Below are 19,199 nucleotides of genomic sequence, written 5' to 3' on the forward strand. Positions count from 1 at the left end.
AGTCATCCTGAAGCATTGTGCTAACACAACCTGCAGCCAGCAGCCAGCTCCTCCTCCCCTGCCCGGTGGGGAGAAACACATTCCAGCCATTGGCCTCTACCCTTACGTTCCCCTAAAAATGTTTTCTCCACTGTTGGCTAAATCTCCTCAGAGATGCCATTTTCATGGTCATGAATGTAGTGCTACAGCAGCGAGGGGACAGGAATGGATGAAGTTGGACAGAAGGGCTCCAGCAGAGACTTTAGGAGAGGAAGATGGGGCCGGGGACCAGCCCCAGGCAGGGCTGAAATGCCAGTCTCGCTGGTGGATGGAGCTCAGGGCAGTTCAGCCCCTTCTTCCAGCACCTCCACCAGGGATGCGGGGTGGGGAGCTGCCGTATCCGCGGCCAGAGACTGACGTGTCTGCAGCTCATGGAGGTTGCATCTGATGTAAGAGCTCCCTGGGGCGGCACCAGTTGTGCAATGACTCCAGAGAGTCCTCTATGACCACAGATATGTTGGAGTAACTACAGACGTTTGATTTACACCATCTGTGGATCTGACCCAACTTATTTGACAAGCCCTAAAATACTTGGTCGCTGCACTGCTGGTAATAAAAGTGACAAGTATCCATGTCTTTCATAGACTGAGCTTAAACGAGGCTGGCGAGGGATTTTACAGCTTTCAAATTGCTTCTGTGCACTCGTAAATAAGTGTCAGGTATAACATTAATTGTTTGTAGGTTTTCTGGTTTTACACCATCATAAAGGTGTAACTTACTGCACAGCAGTCCTTTCTTCCAGGGTATCTCACAGTTCTAGCTACCCCCCTGGGGAAAGAGAAAGAAGGCTTGAAAGATTTAGTTCCAGATTATTTACAAATCCTGTCTGAAAAGATCTGACATTTCACTAAGGATTTTTGAATCACTAGAACATGAAGTAAAACCAAATGGGAAATTTCTCACACTGAAATAAAAACATTCCTTAAAAAAAAAAAAATCCAGTCTGTGAATTTGGGGAAAAAAAAGGAAAAGTTCTGGACGTGACCTTCTTAGCTTATATCAGTTCTTAGCTGGACATTTCTCAGGGGTAGAAAGGTGAATTTTCTTTTGATTCCCTGCTTCACTCAGCCTTTCACTGAGAGCATTTGTAAAGACCACAACAGTTTTTGCAAGATATTAGGGATAAATGGAATGGAAATGTTCTCTAGTTCATAGGTCCTAAGGCTAGACTTACGCAGCAGCATCCGAGAAAGGGGAGGAGTGGACTAAGGAGATGTTCACCAGCATTGCATTACCATTGGCTTTGGAATGGGGATTGAACCTGGTAATCCTGTATTATGTGTTTTCTGGGGTGTCTGGTGACATCAGATGCTCCTGGTTTATTTCCTAATAACTCTCATCACCTAACTGTCCTTTGCAACTCCTGCCTTGGCATAGACATGGGACTTGGTGGGTGACAGAGAAGGAGGCTCAGAAGGACTTGAAGAACAAGGCTCTGTACAGAAACACACTTGTATTTTCCTCCTCAAAGCATTTGCCATCTCCTGCATGGGCTACCCGGTGCAAAACCACTTGTCCGCAAAAGTTAGACATCTTGGGCAAGTGTTCTCCTTCAAGTGAGTGCAATGAGATATTCCAAGACCAGATTAAATGACTTCCCATACCCAAAGTGCTGCATAGGACCTCAAATACCACTTCTACCTGTGAAGGCTGCCCACAGAGGCAATCATCCCCTGCTGTAGTTTCAGAGATAATTGCGCATACAGAGGGAGATTTTATTTAAATGTCTGCCGTGACTTCTTTTAGCCATTGAAGGAAACAGGCTGGGACATGTCTGTTGTCTGCTCAGGCTTTGTAGGAGGCTTTCATCCTGTGCTGCTCGAAGAAGAAAAACTATGAGATCACTGGTTGCTAAACACTTGACGTGATTTCCCAAGGTTTGCCTCTACAGTAAGTACTCTGGTAATTTGGGGAGTGTTGACAGAAGTCCTGAATATTACCCAAAACACTTCGTGATTATTTTTTTCTGCTGGCTTCAACAGCAAAGCACTAAGAAGTTCACCCCCCCTCCCGGACAGAGACACTGTTATGCTGCTAATGGTTCACAAAAAAATCCACCTTAATGTCCCAAGAGCCTTCCTGCAGGTCATGCTGCTCTACTGCTCCTGTCCTAGCATTGAGGATGGGATGGGACAGACACAGCCAGATTTCTGGACAGGGTCACGTAGCTCTCTCGCTGCCAGCCCAAGCTTAATTGTGGCCAGTTTCTTTAACGATCACAACTTCAGGCTAAGAATAAGCCAAAATTCCACCTCTGGTTCTTGTGTCAGCTCCACCTTTCCATCTCTTTAGGTTAATATTTTTAGCTTAATATTTGAAGCCTAATTTCAGGTTGCATTTTAATGTCATATTCCAAGAGTGGAGTGGTGAGATCTTTTAAAAATGCATACATAATTTATTTTTCCTTTGTGACAAGGACAAAGGGAGTCTTTTCATTAAAAAAATCTATATGGCTGAGACTCTGCAGCATCTGGTATTTGCATTCAAAGACAGCAGTGTATTAAACTTTCCTGTATGTAGTAAATGATCGTAATTGTCCTTTCTTTATAAAGTCAAAAGCTGAAGTAAAGGGAGAAAAATGTTGTTACCTGTTGTTTTATGAGAACCACCAAGTCTCCTAACAGGAGAAAGCATTTCTCCCATGGCTTCCACCCAGCACCATTTGCCAGCGAGCTCGCGCTGGCCTGGGCCTGAACCAAGAGAAGTCTCCCCACCATTCCTGGGGACAGGACTCCAAATCTTGCTGATAAATGCTGAAAGACTCCCACGGACTTCTGCACTTCGTGAGTAGGAAGCATCATGACAGCTACTGGAGAAGCTACAGCGAAGAAGGCTTGGAAGACTCTGGAGAGGTGACAGGAAGGAGAAGCAAAGCATAGGGTAGCAGTTATCAGAACTGGAAATGCTTGTGAAATTGCCTTTCGCTTTTCATGATCTGGAAGGTACAGGTATTAATCTGTGATATTTGTGATCCAGGTTTAAACTCTCATAGTGTTACATACACTGCTCATAGAAGGAAAGCACTATTACTGTGTTTAACAAGGATACAATAAAAATTCTCTGTTACCGACCTACTTACAAAATATTGGATTGAATATTACCTTTTTGCAATGCAAAGGTTGCATTTGTGCTCTTTGTGTAGGGCTTGCGGTAGGGCGAGGAGGGAAGAAGTGAGTATGGTGACAGTGGTAATCCCCAATACTTTCCCTTTATTCTTACAAAGAAAGAAACATCAACAGCAGTCCCAAGCAGCACAGCTATTATCATGACCTACACAAATCTCAAAATAAGACGTGTCCCATTAGCTTCCCTTAGACAACATGGATGCTAATAAGCAGGCATGCCTTTGAAGAAAAACCCATGGACCTGCCACTTTAAAAAAGGAAGCTCAGGCTGAGGTTATGCCGAAGCATTCCGGAGTGCGGCTGTCCTGGGATTTTGTTTAAATTCAGTCATTGCGGAAATTGGCAAAAAGCAGCCACAGGGGGTGGAGTTGCATAAGAACCTATCCATGTGTTTGCTTGGGTGTGAGGACTCGTGTTTGCTCTTTATTTTACAGAATTGAAAATATTTAATAAACTACGTGTGCCACTCGAAGCAACAAATCTTTTACAATCTAAATTCTTCCATCATAAAATATTCCTTGGGAAGGCATTACTCCTTCACTTTGATCTTTCCCCAGTCTGAAGGAGACACTATATACTACAGTGACTATCCAAGGGATGCTTCTCATCCTTCATAACTTTTGTTATCTCTGGCAGAGACAGAATCCCTTGGGCTGCCATGGCTGCAGTTTATTTTCCCCACAGGCCTGCCATCACTAGCTGGGCTGCAGTCAAACAGTGCACTGATTGCTTTCTCTCAACCAGTCTTGGGTAAGTCAAGTTCTTTGTGTCAGGACTTAATCCCTGGTGGCAGCAGATCAGCTTTGTCAAATACAGATAGTTTCCTTTTTCTGTTTCTCTTTTTCTACTACTTGTACATAATTAAGTCTGCATGAGAGCTACCTTATTCACTGAAATAAAATAGCTGAAGCTGCAGAATATCCAGTGTGACACTCCCCGAGTGCCCTGGAAGAACAGTGACAACTCAAAAGTTAGGAGATGCCAAAATGGAAGTTGCTCGAGCAAGTGGTCTGGAAGGGCTCACGGGCACCACTGAGCCCTGGCTCTGGGTGGTCCTGGCAGGGTCTCCCAACCAAACTGCATCCCTGAGCCCCCGGAGCCTTCCTTCTCACTGCTCCTTCGGGGGGATCTCTTCCAGTAACTCACTCTCACCTGGTTCAATGCCACCCTTTCCTCACCACCTGAAATATTTCAAAGTCCCTTTGTACCCTGTTGTCCTTGTGCCAATACTGCCCTTTAACTTAAATCATGTTTGTTTCCTGGTAGTTACTTCCTTGAGGTATTAATACCTCCTTGCAGCCTTTGCTTTCTGTGCTGAACAAAGCTGGGACACCCCTCCTAGGGCAGAATGAGGCAGGTCATGCCTGTGGGGTCTCACGAGACCTTCTGCAATGGCCTCAGCACTGCTTTCACTGGCTGGCGATGCCTTCCTGCAGCGGTACAGCAGTGGTTTGCTCATTGCCGTGCTGCTGGCAAGGAAAGCCATCTGGTCTCTCTGCTCGTCTGCCTGCTCCAACTGATGACCACCCACATCTTGTACCAACACAGCATGAAGACATCCACTTACTGTTATTCCAATTCTCCAGTTTCTTGTTGTCCCACCCAAAGCATCTACAACCTCCCCAGGATGTGGTAGAGTCCCCATCACTAAAGGTTTTCAATATACGACTGGACAGGGTGTTAGATAATCTCATCTAGGCTCCCTTTTCTGTGAAAGGTTGAACCAGATGAACCTTTCAAGGTTCCTCCCAACCTGGGCTGTTCTAAGATTCTGTGATTCTACCGTTTGAAACAGTGTCCGTCCGTGGTCCAGCTTGCATCTGGGAATTGACTTTCCTGCAGGGACGCAGCTCTTGGTAATGTAATTAGTAATGTTGAGATCTCTGGGCATCACCAGCGGAAGGTAAAAAATGTGGTGGTTGAGCCAGGAGGCCACGCACAGTCATTGGTCTTGTCCAGACTAGGTCCCCACCGCAGCACTCAGCCATCAGTAGCCCTTGTTCCTCACAGACCAGCCCCACCTTTACCTCTGTTAGTTCTCAGTTCTCTCTTGTTCAAACAGTCGTAGTCCTTCCCATGCCCCCGTGTCTGTCTTCAGTCTGCCCTGCTGTTACTGCTGTGCGCGGAGGTCCCCTCCCCTTGCTCCAGTCTCATCCAAGCAGTTCAGTGCTCCCCATGCTCTGGTTCCCAGTCGCAGCCTGTCTGCCCACCTTCACAGCCTCCAGCCCCCATCTTCTCCTCCTGGGCTCCTTGTCACGGTCTACTCCTCTGCCCCAGCTCCAGAGAGTCTCCCTTGCAGGGCAGTTTGTATTCACAGGGGACTTCTGCCTCCGGGGTGGTTGTCCCAGCAGGAAAGTTCTGGAGAGGCAGAGGCATCTGCTCTTAGGCCACACATAGCCTGGCATGTGCTCGGTGTGGATGGAAACCCAGATATATTCAGCTGCTGACATTAGCAATGCTACTGCTGACTAAATGTGAATTTCAAAGGTATTTTCAAAGCAGATTCCTGAAGCAGTATTTTTTTTTCTTTCTGCCTCTCCTGATGCCATGCTAACTTTCAGCATCTTTCTCTGAAGCATGGGAATGGCAGAACTGTTCGTAAATATGAAAACAACAAAATTGGACAAAATAGTGTATTTTTTCTGTATCTTTACTGCCACACGCAGCAGGACCATTTTGGCTAAAAATTTCTTAATATTAGGTTATCAGCCTCAAGCTGATAACTATTTCAGAAAAATTCTTCCCAAATAGATCAAGTCTGGTGATGGACAGCTGAACCCAAGGTCTCACAATGCAGTGGTTTGTGAATCCTTACCCTGGTAATAACAGGTGACACCAGTCACACCTGTGGTTGTATGAAAAGACCCACAGAAATATCTGCTCTTTTCACCTGCCCGGAAAAGCTCATGAAGAGCCGCTGTGTGTAGTAACCTGTTTGCAACATGCTGGGAGGATGGAGAAGCCTGTAAGTGTCCAGCATTGCTCCATTCAGCTATTACACACCGGGTAGAGTGAGAAGGTCTGCTAGAAACAGAAATGGCCACTGTGGGTTCAGTTATGAATCATGGGAGGGACCTTTCTGTATTTGGTGACTCGGTACTATGGTGACAAAAACTCCACAAACACTTCAGAGAGAATAAAGCCACACATTTTCCGTTCCTCCTTATGCAGTGTGGTGCTGCCTGGGAATAACCTGTGGTGGTAAATTACTTTGAGTTGGTCCTTTTCCTATGTTGCTCGCTTGAAATATCCTTTGCTGGGGTGAAAGACTACTTCAGATGCAATTTCTGACTCACTTTATCTAGTGGACTCTTAATTGGTAGTTACCAGTGAACAACAGGGCCCTTGTCATACTAGCCAGAGTCCCCACATTCAGCCTGAAGTACTGACAGCCTTTTGTACAGAACCCAAATAGCAGGTGGAGTCGTCCTGCCTCTTAACATGCAATGGGTCATTCATTTTAACCTTAATTTGGTGATGGCTGGAAGCCCCTTCAAAACAGTGTGTGCTTCCAAAAGGTATGTTTAATCACCATGACTGCACCGCTGAAGTAGGAATAGTTTCATCCCTCCAGGTGTCCACTTAGAAAAGCATTTGGTACAATTAACTATTCATAGAATGGTTTGAGTTGGAAGGGATCTTGAAGATCATCTAGTTCCAACCCCCCTGCCATGGGCAGGGACACCTCCCACTAGACCAGGTTGCTCAAAGCCCCATCCAGCCTGGCCTTGAACACTTCCAGGGATGGGTCCTCCAGAACTTCCCTGGGCAACCTGTGCCAGTTTCTTACCACCCTCATAGTGAAAAATTTCTTCCTGATATCTAATCTAAATCTACCCTCTTTCATTTTGAAGCCATTACCCTCATCCTATCGCTACATGCCCTAGTAAAAAGTCCTTCCCCAGCTCTCCTGTAGGCCCCCTTCAGATACTGAAAGGCCTCAATAAGGTATCCCCGGAGCCTTCACTTCTCCAGGCTGAACAACCCCAACTCTCTCAGCCTGTCTTCATAGGAGAGGTTCTCCAGCCCTCTGATCACTTCATGGCCCTCCTCTGGACCCGGTCCAACAGGTCCACATCTTTCTTGTGCTGAGGACTCCAGAGCTGGATGCAGTACTTCATGTGGGGTCTCATGAGAGTGGAGTAGAGGGGGAGAATCACCTCCCTTGACCTGCAGACCACACTTCTTTTGATGCAGCCCAGAATATGGGCTTTCCAGTCTTTCCAAGTTCTTCACATCACGTTTGTTCCTGAGTCACCTTTAATTGACAGCACTCTTTAAATGAATTCCTGAATTCCTTGTGTTCACAGAAAGCATTTAAGAAAGTGAAAGGTGAGGCAAAACTCTCTCACAAGGCTGCCACTGGTACTGCACTTCATTTCCTTTCTACCCTTGATGAGTCTGGTCTCCCTGCAAGCATGAAATTTCCTATTCCCAAGAACCAGAAGAGCACATCGCTCAGCACTAACCATGGCCGGCTTCTCCCTGCAGATCTCTTTGACATTAACAAGAGATGCTCCCAGGACTTCCAGTCTTGCTGAAATCAGGGGACCTGTTTCCACTCACTTCAAGTGACAGGGTGATCAAGCCCACACAAGGACACAAAACCTGGAGGTGGGCAGAAAGCTGTAGGAGAGAGGAGAGTTCTTCACTTGACTCCGAGGCATCTGTGCTTATGCAGCATGACCAAGCAGCACAGTTATGACCATGAAGTATGGTGAAAGTGTCGCTTGGCATGCTCAAGTTGCTCCTGTGCTCAGCAGGGCCGAAGCAACATCAGGAATGTAAGGAACAGAAAGCAGTATCCCACCACTGGGCAAATCTAGAGTCCTCCAGGTCTTGAACACTGCATGCAGTTCCTGTCCTCCATGCCCAAAGGGGAGGTGATTGGAAATGTTAGAAGTTCAAAATGGCATTATGGAGGTTCAAATGGTGGTCGGGCAGATTCATGAAAAAAAGCGTTGACTCAGAGGTGCGAAACACAGAGATGTAGATCCAAGCTGAGGAAGTCTGGGATGCAGAATGGAGGATGCTTGGAAGGGGAAGAGCACTGCTCACTTCTTCCCGAAGTGCCCAGGGCAGGGGCTCTCAGAGGTGTGCAGTGCACTGTATGAGCCTCTGGTCCAACCCAGGACAGATAATTACATCTTCTTATGCAGTGGTTGTGGGCTGGGGGAAGGGGCTTGTCACGTATTTCTCAGCACTTTCTGAGAAAGGGTTGTATTTTCACTTCAGTTCGGTCCATAGTGCAGAGATGTCTCCGTGCTTCTGTAGTGCTTGCTTGTAGCTCGTAAGGAGTTTGTGAAAATAAATACAAACCTTGCTATTGTGTCAGCTAGTAATCAGGCTTAATGACCATTTATTGGCCCATACACTGTTGAGCAAAGAGACTCCCTCTTAATGAAGGTCATGCTAAATACCAGTGTACAAATAATGCTCAATGACTCAAAGCCATGTTGTGTCCTTTAAGATCAAGGAAAACGGTCTCTAATTATACTTGGATTTCTTCTTCCTCAAATGACATCAACTAGTACACCAAGGATAAAGTCCTTTCAGCCAGAGAAGCTGTTTATAAATAAAAAAGACATGTTTTTTATTAAAAATACAAAATACTTTGTCATCTTAGTGAAATAAGGTTCAAAGGAATTACTGTGTGATATAAATAAATATACATCTATAATAGCATACATGTTTATAACTAGCAGTGCTTATCACCCGTGTCTCTCATGGTTAATAACACGGGACTCACTGCTCCAACTCTGCAGGTGAAATACAGAGCCCAGGAAAGAGGATGTGGCTTCTCCAAAGTCACACAATAGCTCAATTGTCAAGTATGAAACACGTAAGTGGAAACACACAAACACAGAAGCCTGTTCACGAATGGGAATAAAATATGAAAAGAATGAGCAAACCTTTCTGTTCCTAAAACAGAAGGGTCGCCTGCTGTGGTTAAAAAAAAAAAAAATATAATCAAACATCTTAAAAACACCTGCAAAGTCCCTGACTGTCTACATAATTTATATCAGATTCCCTCTAGGGACTCGAGGTTGGGAGGGGCCAATGCAGGAATCTTCCCCGACTGCTGCAGGAGCTGGAAATGGGGCCATTTGCCACAGATAAAGTGGTTTTATTTGATAAACTCATGAGGCTTGGATTCCTGCTAATGGCAGAGTGGAAGGTAACTGCACATAAGCTGTTTAACCATTTCTAAACCAATTGATATAGGGTTTCCCCACTTCATATTTATACCATGCCCAGTGAGCTTCTTGGCTCTGCTATATACTGCTGTGCCTGTGCTGGGCTGCCGCTGGGGAGCAATGCACACAAAATCGCTACAGACCGTTCCTGAGCCATGCTGGCCACCCGTCCACATAACTTTTAGACAGACGCACACTTCTCATCAAATCAGCTCTACCCTGTCTCAGCTTTTCCCTTCTTTTTTATCTCCTATCACACTGTAATCACACTGAATTCTCCGTTATTGAGATTCTCAGGGAAAAATCGAAACTCTCTCTGGGCAAGGAAAAAAAGGTGCAGCTGTTACTCGTAGTGCTTTCCTCAGCTCCTCTTCTCTTCCACTATTTACTTTGCTTCTTTACCTTGCAAACAGCTCAACGTCTTGGAGCCTGGGCTAAGCCCAGCCCTTTTGTGCCCTGCAGTCATCGCTGCATCTTTAAGGGAAAACTGATTCCCAGGAATGCTGTGCATGCACATACCTATCTGGGCGCTGCACCCACACCTGCCCACCAGGTAACCCAGCGCCTGCTGGCCCTCGCAGCCGCATTCCAGCCGGCAGAGCTATTACTTGCTAATTGTTACCTGTCAAACTGGTAAACGAAGCTCTTGGGCCAAGTCCAAACAAGCGTATATTCCCACGAAATCCTAAACCGGCAAACCTTTGACCTTTCTGCAGCCCCACTGATGATTTTTGCTAGGACTGATTTAAAAGTATGATGGTATCTTTGACGGACGGAAAAAAAGTGGCATGTTTGGCTATTGTTTATTGTGACGAAGCTTTCTTGTACGTGTTAATACCTGCAGGAGAGCAGAGGATTACCAAAACAGGAGAGCAGAGCAGGCAACCCAATAAATACAGCGTAGCTCGCGTCTCCCAAATCACACAAGTGGGGTGGCTTTCCAAGATCTCAGCAGCGCAGCGCTGATCCAAAAGCAGTTTGTGGATGGTGAGGAATTAACATGCAAAACCTCCTGAGGCTGAAAAAGTTAGTGTACAAAGTGGCCCGGAACCATCTGGGAGGGCTGGAACTGGCATTTCCTCTTCATTTCACCGCGTTCAGACTTGCTCTGCTGAGCGTAACAGGATCAGCTCCTGTGGAGCAGGAGGGTCTCTGCACACAGCCGTAGGCAGCAGCCTGTTACTGTCAGCCGGCAAGGCTGTCAAGACCGCTCGCTGGCTTTGCCCCCCTTAGTGCTTTCTGAACAGGGAAAGCAGCTCAGACCAAAGTGCTCCATCATAAAGCTCGATCCTCCTGGCTAGCTGCACAGAAAAGATATTTCTCCACAGAAGCATACACAGAAAGGCAGCCTGCTCTTAATGTAACAACTTTAAGATTTCATATGCTTGTACATCAAAATGCAATAAAATAAAAAATGGGCTTTATTGAAAAAATACAGCTATAAATCACAACATTCAAAATAGCACAGATGTCCCTGCTTTACTATGACCCTCCTTACAAGCTCTCTGGCTTGGACTCTGAAGTGCTTTGGGACAGGGACTGTGGTACCTACACATTCTCACAGCACATGATATGATCTGATGACATTCTGATTCAGTCTCATCATAGCTTCACCCTAGGTGTCGTGTTGAGTCTTCCAGCTGTCAGAGATGATAGCCTAAGAAAGAGGGGAGAGTAAACAGTATAAACCAGATTGTTATTGATAATAACAGAAACATGATCTCCCCAGCAAGATGGTAATCTTCCTCCACAAAGGTTGCAGATAGCCTCCACGGCAAGCTTGATTTTGACCTGTCTCTCACCTTAGCTTTACCCCAGTTAAACCAGACTTCTGTAGATCTCCCAAATGTCATCTTAGACATTGAATTTTATTTTGGAATAGATGATTTCTAAATTTTTTAATACATGATTTATTTTTTTTTTATTTTGGAATAGGTGAGTTTTATTTTGGAAGTTACCTGAAGAAAGCAGTTGTTAGAGAGACCATTTGCAAACCAAACTGGCTTTTATACTTTATTTGAAGAAGCGTTTCTGTTTTTAACTTAACAGAAGCTCCAGACTGAGGTTTGGCACTTTTCTTTGGAACAGGCTAGTGCTTTAAGCTGATTTTTAGCTGACATGAGATCAGATATGTTTGCAGAACTTCAGCTCAGTCCAGTACCTTCTCTAAATGCTGAGGGATTGGCTCAGAAACCAGAAGAAATCCTGAGATTTACAGCTGAGCTCCCAGGTTTCGTGGAGCTGAACACAGCTGTGGGCTCCTGCAGACCCAATGTGCCATGTTTAGATTCCTACAGGAATTGGAAACTCCTCTGCAGCTCCTTCTTTTTAGCTCCTTCACCCTTTTTCTTCTCTTTACTGTGCAGAAAACATTAGAAGAGAAAGGATGTCCTGCAAGGGGATGAAAGAAATAACTTTCTGAAGTGGGTTGACAGGCCTTTCCAGACCTGCCTGTCTCCCAGCCTGTTGAGAAGCGCAAGTGGTAGGAGATGGGACAATTGGCTGATTTTCTTTATAAGAGGAACAAGTACAGAAGCAGAGTCCTTCTCCTCTCGCACACAGCCTACCAGAACTCCCCAAAACTCCTTCACAATACAGGAATTGATCAGACACATCATCTGGAGATCATTACGTGGATGACTCCCTCTCCCAGAGCCTCCTCTGCACTTCAGGGAGCTGGCTGGACTGTTTGCGGTCTTTTGACACCCACCTGCAGTATCTGAGATGCCCTTGTGACAGGGTTGTTCCCCCCGGTGAAGAGGAGCTCATGGACCAACAACCATTATCAAGCCTTGACTTTAAATGGATGCTGTGAAGAAGCAGTTGGTGTTGGCCCTGCTGCCCCACACCTGGCAGCAGGAGATATCCCAACCTCAGCAGGGAGTGAGAAGGAAGAAGGGGTTGTTTCGATTTCATCAATAAAAAGGGCAGATATTTTCTCTTGTGGCTTCCAAGAGGAGGCAGCATCTTGGCAAGGGCAACCTGCCCACCAGGCCAGAGTCCTCTTAAGATTCCGCTCAAAAAGTTGTTCGAGCAAACAGTGGTCCCTTCATATGCTCCACTCAGCTGAATATACTTGATTTGGGATTCTTCCTCCTTTTCACTTCACAGTGAGATTAAACAGATTTCTTATCTGACACCAAATTCTCATGCTGTGTCAGTTGCCGCACTGAGCAGCTTCTACTGGTATCTTGATCATACTGCCCAATAGCATCTGAAACCATCAGCAACAGTACCCACAGGTATTTTGCTTAAGATAAAAGGGAAGATATCTTAAAAGATGACTAATAAAAGGGTGTCCGTTTAAAAAACATCATGTGAAAAGTGACTGCTGCATTACTAATACCCACCTAGAACCAGGTGGAAATAATTTGGCCAAAAAATGCTGATTTTTCCTGTATCTCTCATTCCTGTTTTGACAAACATTTACTGAACGAAGAGCAAGGTTTCAGGAATTTGTTGCTCCACATAGGCTATTAAGATTCCTGGAGCACCTAGGCTCTCAAGGCTGCCCTGCAAGCTGGCTTCATCCATAGCAGAGCTGACTGTCTGGGGCTATCGTGTCTGTTCTCTCTACAGGATTTCTGAGAATTGGCCAGGATAGCTCAAAGTTAAAATTTTCTCTTTCAGAGATGTAGAACTTGTACATCTGAAAGTCTATTAACTTTTCCCAACTACATATGTGATCTAACAAGATATTAGCTCTGCTGGCAAACCTTACCTCTCCCATCACTTTTACAACAACATGGCTACTAGATGAAGGATATCCTTTTTGTAATCAACTTTTACTGCGGAGATCATGGATGATTTAGCTTTTTCTTAACAGCTGGAGAAGAGAGTTGATTGACTGGAGGGTTAAAGGAACTGGGCTGGAAGTGCACATGCACTGATGGCCAGAAAAACTGACTCTACAACCACCAGTTCACACAGTCCAGGGTCACTACCTGTAACCATGGGCTTCTTATGTTATCCCACTTCTGACTCCAGCTTGAACAAAACCGTGTTACTCATAGAGCTGGTGACATGGAAGGAAAGTTTTCTAGCTTCTGTAATGTTCAGAAGTGAACCATCCTGGTATTGCTACTTGATGCCTGTGTGAGGTTTAATACCGGTTAGTTTAATCGAGAGGGTGTGCAATAGTTTAAAGCTGTGTTTACGCTTGTTTCAGATTTGGAAAAGCAAATGCGGGAAAAAGATGAAAACATGTAACTCTTCAGAGTTACAAAACAACCTTCTTAAATGAAAAAATAAATATGGGATTCTCACAAATGAATGCAAAACAATTAAGAAAAATAGATTTGTGCCAAATCAAACAAAGCCCTGATTAGTTCAGTGGTGTCAGTGATGCATCAGTGACACCAATTCCTACAATTTTGCATGTCTCTTTTTCTAAAGACAACCTCTTAGATTCACATGACAGAAGTGTATTATTTAAATCTCTGATTCTTATACTTGTACACCAGGGAAAGGCTTGGGAGGGAAATACTGGGACACTGACAGACAGATGAAACCTCTTTTTTTTAAATGTCATGATTCTAAAACACGACGCAAGGAAGGGGGTGAGACCACCTGTCCGCATTCACTTCAGAGCCTAAAGCAGGGTTTGAAGCTCAGGGACTCCGGAGTGTGTTCTGTCATCTGCTGCAAACACGGCATGAAGGAGGTAGAAACTATGATAACAAGATTTGTGCATTTGTTAAAGAGATAAAAGAGCTCAGTTCTCAAATGCCTTGCCTGAATCTTTGCTGTGTCTCAGGTCACAGCAAGCCACCTAGACCACAGTATCACTGACACTGCTTCTCTGCATGTTAGGAGAGCCTGCTACAGCCCTGACACTATTTGTATCTTCCCATCATCATACTGTCTTGTTGTCCACAATAGATGCTTCATTGCTGGTATCAGTGGCATGAATTAAATGCATGGGCCAAGCTGCCTGTTTGCAGTGTGAGATAGCCCGGAGGAGTGCACTCCAGCTCCCAGCCACTAATTAGCCACTAATCTCATGCACTAAGATTCCCAAAAACGGTGCAGGCTTCCTTTGGTGACTTTTCAATTAGCATCATAACACCCCAAGCGTTGAATGCTTTGTGTATATTTATCTTTTCTTCCAATTGTCAGGGCCAGCAGACATAAATTAAACCCATTTAAGAGTATCTGTGTGTCTATTATTTGGCAGCTATTAGCCTAAATTGACATAATCCTCTTCCAGCTGAGAGTTAGACACATTTATGTTAACCTGGCTATGACTTGTATTCTTTCACAGAAAATGCGAGGAGGAATCGTGTAGGTACTGCTACAAAACTGGAATTCAATTCTGCATGTAGAGGAGAAATGTCTGCCCTTATTGCACTGATGCGTCATGTATAGAGGTAGATGACACAGGTCTGGACAAAACCAGCACATCAATCCCAGACTGAACAGGTGCTGTAAGCAGAGAATTTTAAGGGAACTTTAGAAGAGGAGCAGGCATGTGGCAGGGGGAGAAGAGCCTGTGAAGAAATCATTGTATTTGAGTCCTCTTCTAGAACCAGAGACTAGGACTGAGGAACCTTCTGCAGCCCTCATCATTATGCGGGTAGCAGCATTCACCTGCGAACAGACTGAATTCAACCCTATAGGGCCTGATGAGCAGCTCACAAAATTAGAAAGATTCCCAGTGGACTGCATCCACCACAGGATGAACAAGTGGGATAGTGCTTTGAAGGAGAAAATGGTATTTGGGGCTTAAACACACCTAAAGCCAGAGAAGATTGCAGACTTACTGGGAAAGTGACCAGTCAGTAAAGTGCAGGTCAAGCAGTTTCCTGGACACAAAAGCAATGACTACAGATATATGTATCAAAAAAAATTCTAATTCCTTCACACTGCGATCAGTGATGCATGTTGGCTGATACACGCAAGCCTACAGCCAGGTTGCCACTGGCTACTGCCTCATGGCTGTTGGAATTTTAACTACTGCATTGTCATATCATGGCATCCAACTCGCAGTCCACCCAGCTCCATTGTCATTGCCACCAAACTCTACTCACCAGAGCCACCAGCTGCTGCTGGTGCAGCTCTCAGCATTAACAAGCAATCTCTGAGCAGAGGCACTTCAAAGCTCCCTCATCAGGCTCAAAACGTTCTCCCCATTATAGTGTGATTGGTTGTTTACACTAAGGTAATTGATGTGTCTATAATTGCCCTTGTTTACACTGAAGATTTTCAGATATCCTTGGTCTCCCTTCCCCCTCCCTGCCCTGATGGAAGCTCTGAAACCCAAAGGGAATAGCACAGATCAAGGCGAAATCCTCCCTCCCCTACCCCCCCATCCTGCAGGGCTGGGCTTGGAGGGCCACAGCATCAATTTAATCCCAGGCATCTACTGTCTAAAGTTAACAGAATTTGAGCACTAGCCAGCTGTGAAGCCACTTCCAAACCAAAAAATGGAGATGCAGTGCAAAGGACAACTTGAATGATAGTCATTCTTCATAATACTGTTTATGAAAAACAGGCACAACACCTTCTACACATACATCTTTCAAAGAAAAGATGGTCATTTCACCTGTGACTTATAAAATACCTTTTTGATCAGATAGCTGCACTCATCCATACGCTTCCATGAATTCAGAAGCTTCACTGGGTCTACATTGATGCTGATGCTGTGGATTGGCTTGCACTTGCAGAAATTCACCACCAGTTCGGCCACTGGAGGAAGCTGAAAGGTCGAGGAAACAGATGCTGCCAGAGCTGCTGGTGATGCCATATCTCTCTAATGCTGAGAGATGTCATGTGAGCCAGCCATGTGTGAGACTCCAGGAGAACTGGGCTGTGCAAATGCTGTAATTAACTCCCCGTGCTTACACCTGGAAGGCTTTCATTCACCCCAAACAGAAAAGACTGCTTTGCATGTACTTTCACAATCACTTTAACTCAAAGGTAAAACCAGGCTGCTGCCAAAAGAGGTGGGCCTGTCCCACAACTGCTGTCCCCTGCCTTTTGTTGGCTCCAGCATTCCCACAGGTTGGGAATGGAGTTTTAGGGGGTCAAAACATATCTGCCTGAAAACTAACCCTATTGAAAAAAAAAAATCAAACTAGTTTTCAAGAAGATGAAAGAGCAAGGCTGCTGCTGTGACACAAGAGGGCAGAAATGCATGACCTAGGGTAAGAAAGAGAGAAAGCCCCTTTGGGCAGCTGCATCCTCTTCTACTGGGCTAAGACAACCAGTGGTGACTAATGTGTTTATCTATTAGTAATCTCAATAAAATGTGCTTTATTCAACTTCATTGTAAGAAGGAGGGTTGAAGCATACAGTTATCCCACCTCACTTTACAAACAAGATCCCAGGACACCAAGGGTGACAGGACCTTCTGAGATTCTCGTGTCATGCTTTTTATTCAAGTTGCTGCCTACTCATTGCTGTGATCTTGGGGATATCACAGGAATCCCTGCTACAGGATGGCATCCTGCTCCACTGTGTTGTGGTACCAAGCTCAGTGCCCACCACCTGCACTTCATACATACATAAGACTAAGAAAGATTTTATCAAGAGTTATAAAACTCTGGTAAGAATGGACTCCAGTCTACCCAGGGTAAGACCTGTCCTTGAAGACAACTGTGATACTGCATCATCAGTGTCCTGTGCAGATACTGATGTCAGCTTAGAGTTCTCTGCAACATTTAAAATTTAACCTATGCTGCACATAGGCTGAAGCAATTAGCTCTGATGAAATAAGATAAAGACATTTGGGTTTAAAATACTACATTTCAAATGCAGTTTGTCTATTTTATGTGCAATTCACCCCAAATTATTTTCCCCCTATAAACTCTACCTTCACTTTTGTTAGCGATTTAAACAAAACAAACAAACAAAAAAGGCAAGGCTAGACTGAGAAAGGCGTCTTGTACTCTCTCAGGCACTGCCTGGGACCCCACAGGAGGGATGAGGGATTCTGCTAGGGAGCAGGTTTAATGAGCAGTTAGGCATGATGATGGTTCAGGGGCTAAGAATCCACAAGGCACTCAGCGCTCCGGCATGAGTTTGTCAAAACATGTAATCCCTGCCTGTGCAGTTTAAAAAGAAATGTATTCTAAACTGGGGAACTTACTGGTTTTACTGGGAATGCAAGAGTACTTTCCAGGAGTCAGGCTGGAGCATTCAGCAAACTACCTGTCTGCATCTGGCACCAGCCTGATATTTGGGCAAGGGGTAATAAATTCCTGGCTCTGCACAGATTCCCCACATAACCTTTGGCAAGTTTGTTGCTCAAAAACCTCACGTATAAAATGGAACGGTGCTGCACCTACCTCCCCATGCCTGCCTTGCACACCTCCTTTGAAAGCTTCACAGGTCAGGAACTGTTTCTGGCAGTTGGTGCCTGGGCTGTAAGAGCTTGAGCAACATGATACTAAATGTCTTCGCCTTGGGGCTAGGAGACTGCAGGGTGTTAGTTTGGCCTCCCCCTCACACAAGTTTCCTGAACCTTTGAATATGTCCTCCTGCACCTAGTTCACCCTGGAACGACACAGCCCAAGTATATGATTTTACCTCTCTCCCCAGGCACCTAACCGTGGTATTGATTATGCAGAGGAGTGACTTGCCCGGCACCACGGCAGGTGTCCCCCCCGCGAAAGGTACGGGGGTCTCCACATTTCACCGCCGCTCTTCCCCCGGCCTCGTAAGATCGTAAGGCAGGGTTTGACTTCCCCTGAAAAGTCCTAGTACTCAGAGCAAAGTTTATGGTGAAATAAGGAGCTACATACGCATCTTGCCCCCACCCTTCCCCGCAGGGCTATTGCTCATGTGTGGGAGCTAGAGAAAAAAGCAGTAAAGAAATGTAAATGTAAATCTGCCTGCTTTGCCCCTCACACCCAAACACTCCATGTAAACAAACAGCCATCTCCAGGTACTGTTTTCAAGTCAAACAGAGACAAGCAAATACTCAGCATCTCTGTCCTGGAGCCTCATAAAACTTCACTGCAGAATACTTTCACCATGCTTCTTCCTGAAGCTAAGATTTCCACTTACTTGGGAAAATAGAAAAGAAACAAAAATGTAAAGAAAAAGCACAGATGATGTAAATCTGTTTATTCTGAGAGATTTGCTCTCTGTACTGAAACAAAGGAAGCAAAATCTGCAGTGCAACTCCTATTTACACATAGGGTATGACATGGTAAGAAGTTTTTGCATCCTGAATGAATTGAGAAAACACGGATGTTTTGTCTGATCCTTCTCTTAAACAAGGGACTCAGAGAAACAAAGGTATGGTTATAAAGCAGCATACACTACAGCCATGGAACACAGATAAAGGAGTTGGAATCACCTAGTAACTCCAATCTGCATTAAAAAACAATGAAGAAAAATCAATACCGGATTAGGCAGTGTAATAATGTGCACAGGTAACAGAGGTACTACAAAAGAAAAATGAGGTGTAAAGGAACTTGGAACCAGCACGTCTAAGTGACGCACTGAGAGCCCAATTCCTGGGCCTGGCTAGCGCACAACACCAGGGTGGAACCAGATAGAGTAGTTATCACATCTCCCTGGGTGTCAGGAAAGTCCTTCCAGCAGCTGAGGAACAGCAAAATCTACTTTCACAGCAGTCTGAGTAGAGATAAAGCAGGCTTGTAGGTGCACGTAGGGCATGTGCATTGTATAAACACGGTATCACTGAGATGGTGAACCTGATAGGACAGGCTGACGAAGCAGCTGCAGGGGATCTAGAACTGGGGTCTTCCCCAAGCCATGGACTAAATGATCTTGAAGCTCCTAAGCACTGAAGAACCAAACCCAGGCAATAAGAAAGGCCACAGATTATGTCAACAAGCTCTGATCCTACATTGCCCAAAAAGCCTGA

This window comes from Vanellus vanellus (assembly GCF_965231255.1).
Source record: "Vanellus vanellus genome assembly, chromosome: 2".
In the NCBI taxonomy this organism is placed as follows: domain Eukaryota; kingdom Metazoa; phylum Chordata; class Aves; order Charadriiformes; family Charadriidae; genus Vanellus; species Vanellus vanellus.